Below are 4753 nucleotides of genomic sequence, written 5' to 3'. Positions count from 1 at the left end.
CCAGAACGGCAAAATTGAAAATGTTGCAGGCCCGGTTTAATTGAACCTGTTCATGGTACTGTCAAGTGCAAAGTACCGTCTAGGTCCTTTAGCACCGGCTCAAGCAAAATTCAACATTTGAACATGAAATGGTAAAATTGTGAATGTAGAATCATCCACAGATGTTTTCATTCTGCGGTTATTATGGAACCTTCAATGTTAAAGTCAATAAAAGTTCTTTACATAACTATAAAGAGCTCTTGATTTGATTAAAGGAGAAACAATTGCTAGCTTTGCACCTGCATATCTTCAATTTGGGCTGCCTATGGCTTAGGTATGCCACAGGTAAAAATGTTCAGATGGAAAATCCCAATATGACATAAACTGTGTTAGACTGACATGAAATCTAAGATTCTTTGGATGGGATTTGCATTGACATAAACTGTGTTAGACTAACATGAAATCTAAGATTCTTTGGATGGGATTTGCATTGACGTCGTTAAATTATTATGTTATTTGCTTTCTTCTAACTAAATTATTTTCGTCTGGCCAAAGTATTTTCCGTGCAATACATTGACAATTATAATTGACCCTTCTTAAAGCAAAAACTACTATTGCTGACACGAATTCCGTCAATGTCATTCCAGGAATCTATCCAGTTAGCTTATGGAACATCAGTGGTTCTACTTTGTTACACAACCATATCTTAAATAATGCACGTTAGGGTTTATCCACCAATTAAAGCTGGAAAATCACCACATGACAATTAATTGACGTTGTGAATTAAAACTCCAAACCAACAACAACAATACTGAACTACATCTGGTTCAATCAATGTCCTGGTCAAAGTGACTTTTGAACACTGAAAACGTCACGACATAAGGACTGTCTAAACAGTAGAAGACTCCGAAAATTTACGTCGAGTAGAATATATTAAGAAATTAAGACAAACAGGTGAAGCTCAAGTGCTATTTCCCTTTCTGTCAGCTGCCTTCTACTTTTTATTATATCATTTCATGAACCTGTGTTTTCTTGCTTAATTAGTGAAGATAAACCCGAAATAAATATGAGTTTGGAAAGTTTGTGAAATTAAGCATATATCTAAATAATAACAATCAAAATGCTACTCCTTTATGGCATTTTAATGATATCTTATTTTAATCATGATATTGAGAAGCACAGTTTCATTTAATTGATACAGTCAGGTTTGGTCTGATCGTCTTCTGTCAAAAAACGTACCATTAATATCCGGAAAGGAGAAGAAAAACCTTGAGTTATTTGCCATGTCCATCCGACCTGTCGAATCCATGTCCTTTATGAACTCCTCTTTAGAAATCATGTTGTCGCCGTTAGAATCTATTGCTTTGACCTCGGTTATCATTTTAGTGAAAGCTGGTTTGTCGGATTCATATTGTTCCTTAAACATACTTGTAAAGTCCCCTAGAGAAATGCTTACCCTGTTGTCTAACATAACTCTTCTCCATCGCCGTTCCAGTGTCCCTTTAATTGTTTCCAGTTTAGCATTTTTTTAGATTATAATTACCTTTGTAGAACTTCCGCCTAGAAAGTATAATGATGATACTTTTACATAATTAAGATACACTGTAACAAATGATTTAACGATATACCGATAAAAACTACAGTACTAATGAACACAATTCAGTAAACATGGTTAATGATAATAGAATAGAAATTAGAACACATCAGTGGATGTTTCTAAATTCAAAATTTCACCATTTTCGTGTTAAATGTTGAATTCTGCTTAAGCCGGTGCTAGGGGGCGTGGGCGGTAACTTGCACTTTCGAGTACCGTCCATGAACAGGCTCAATCAAACCGAGCCTGCAAAATTTTCGAATATGTCGTGTTGGGCTTTCTTAAGGGATTCTGTTTTACTCTATTTTAGTGGTAAATGTGTATAGCATTCACGAATATTTAGTCTGTTCACACAATCGGACCGTTCGAAATCAATCAGTACCGTTTGGTATAATAATTGATATATAACCTTTATCTCAATGACTTAGGTGCCTAAATGACTGTAATAAAAATGTTATATTTTTTGTAATAATATGATGATTCCGCCCACGTGCCTTGTCCTTATCCGATATTTTGTACGCTGGATTAGTTCGTTATATATAAATCCTTATTATTGCACATGAGGACTTCAAACCACTTAATTTACTTTTCTAGTATATAAATATTATAAGAATCTTACACCAGCTGCCGGTACAGACCGGAATATCTAGCTCGAGGGTGACTGTTTACGGCGGTAACGAGGCTCTGCCGAGTTTCCGCCGTAAACAGTCACCCGAGAGCTAGATATTCCTGTCTGTACCGACAGCCGGTTTTTGATTCCTTTTCTTGCATATAACATATCAATTATTTTCAAACAGAAATTACAAAAACGGATATTTTCATAACGCACTTTTTACTTATAGTAGCGTATGAACTGACAATTTCATTCACAACGGTTAAGTGACGTCATCCTAAGAACGCAATTCATTCATAAAAGGCTCGCGTCAATGACGTCATTTATAACACGCGACTTGTCTTACATGGGGGGTGTAAGATAGAGTTTTCTAGCACCGGTGTAAACGTTAGATAATCCTGTCTGATATGCAAGAAAAATATATTTCTTACTCAAATAGATTCATATCATTCAATGAAAGCTCTCCATCCTTATTGGCGTCATTAAAGTAAAACCACTGTTCCCATTTCTTAATAAGGTATTCTTTCGCCTTGAAAAAAAAGAAAAATATAAGGAAGAAAAAGAAAAGAATTAACTGTGCATATCGTTTTCTTTTCTTATTAAATTTATAAAAAAAAGTTTCGGATAATAATAGTGTTTATATGCCACTCTTAAGGAAGGGTCGTGTTGACCCAGTATAAACCAAAAGATTGGATGCTGCTTGTTGCTGTGTTTAAGACATTGTGGTTCCAGCGAAACAGTAAACATACATTATTTACGAGATTATTTTATTAAAGTATGTCTGAATAATTACAATATCAAATGCATTCCAATACTTGTAAATAAATATTTCGGTACTCTAATCTGGACATAATAATCATCATTGAATAAAACGTTGGTCGGTAGTACATGTTTTTGAAAAAGTGAATTAATCACGAACTTACTCGGTACTTTGCAATTATTTGACATTTTAAGTGGTTTCTCTGCAAAATGTAAAGTAGTATCATCTGCGTTCATTAACTTGAAAAAACAATGCATATTTACCTTGCCTGATTCTGATTCGGCATCAATAGAATCAACAGCTACTGCAAGTGAAAAAAAAAAGAGAAATGAGGGGATTGATACATCAAAGATTTTATCCATTTATATTTAACGTTATTTACGTTGTTTACATATTTAAATATTTAAAATGTTTCTTAAACTTCAAAGTTCTAAAAACGAGGATAAAATAATATTTTTTAGAAAATAAATAAACTTATAATTTTTGTACATTTTATATTTATAAAGATATACAATTGAAACACAACGTCAAAGACTTGAATCGAACAAAATAGCGCCAGGTGTATAGCATGCATTGTCTTCATCAATTTTCGAACAACAATTGCACAAGACTAAAGTGAATTGTTTGAATATATTTATTTACTACACAACACTAACAGCTGTATATTGGGCTGTTTTAATATGTAAATACAATATTCACCCGTATTTACGTATTTGAATTTGAAATTCATTTCATGTAATGGTATACACATTTTAGTGTCGTTATACACTGATTGAAAGTTGCCACTGATAATTGCTTTTCCGCGAGTCGTTTGATGTTTTTAGCTAAAAATGTCACGTGCATGACCAATTAAAAGGAATTTCTTTTGATAATAACAAATCATGAAAGTCAAGGGTATGTCAGTGTCAGTCATAAGACAATGGATCAATTAAATGCTCACGCCCAATGTCAATGATTTAACAAAAGTATTTGAAAATGGGTGTTTATTTGGAATGTGAAGATTTAATTATGGAAAGAGATTGTAATAATCGAACATTAAACCCACACAAGGAATAGACATATTTTTCATTGAAGAGGCTATATTCTTAGCATGTATTTGATTAACCTTTTACTTCATATAAGCGTGTTTCGATGGCTCCCCCCTTTGAGGTCTCAAGCTGTGAAACAATGACCTATTTAGGCCCCAAACACTTTCGTTTGAGAAATGTTGTTTAAAAAAGAGACCATTTTTTCGGCGCCGTCTCTCATCTAAATGTTACATCAGGGGTTTGCCAGAATGGGGATGTGCCCAATTCTGTTTGGGGAGTTTGAAGGGGAGCGGAGTTCCCCTCATCGCCAAGAAAATTTTGGACATGTGACAGGCATAAAATGACCTCAGATCGATCTTAGGGTAACTAGTAACCGACGCTGAAAAGCTTTTACTCTATCTCAGTTCATTGAGAAGTTGCAGCACTTTGAAATAAATTTTGATTGGAAAAAACAATGCAAAATAGTGATTTTTGGCAATTTTGAGACGTCCCCCCGTTGCCATGGGAACAGAAAATTTACGATTGAGCATGCTGTGACAGAGGCTATGGTGAAGTCAACATTTGTACCAAGTTTCATTAGTATTGAAAGCATTTTTTATAGTTCCATAGCAGTTTGAACTTGTTTCAGGAGCCTTTTCAAGAAAAAAGGCCATTTTTCGCAATATGCTCATGTGGTAAAAGGTTAAAGGTATGTTTTACCTTTTAGATGTTGAATTTCTTAATCCACTTATGAATTAAATATCTTATGACATTAACACTATAATATTGTGGAATACTTT

General features: G+C 34.0%; 1 long non-coding RNA gene across 1 annotated transcript; it reads right to left on the bottom strand.

Moving 5' to 3' along the window:
- Positions 1-2602: 2602 nt before the first annotated feature.
- LOC132717633 (uncharacterized) lies at positions 2603-3591 on the bottom strand. The gene is made up of 3 exons (XR_009623975.1): positions 3459-3591; positions 3210-3250; positions 2603-2715 (listed from the first exon to the last, which is right to left on the bottom strand). It is a non-coding gene; the product is annotated as an uncharacterized LOC132717633 (long non-coding RNA).
- Between the last annotated feature and the right edge of the window lie 1162 nt (positions 3592-4753).

This window comes from Ruditapes philippinarum, unplaced genomic scaffold (assembly GCF_026571515.1).
Source record: "Ruditapes philippinarum isolate M1 unplaced genomic scaffold, ASM2657151v2 ctg5310_1_1_1_1, whole genome shotgun sequence".
NCBI classification, from domain to species: Eukaryota; Metazoa; Mollusca; class Bivalvia; order Venerida; family Veneridae; genus Ruditapes; species Ruditapes philippinarum.
Note: the sequence above shows the minus strand (reverse complement) of the source record. Positions and strands in the feature narration are given on the sequence as shown.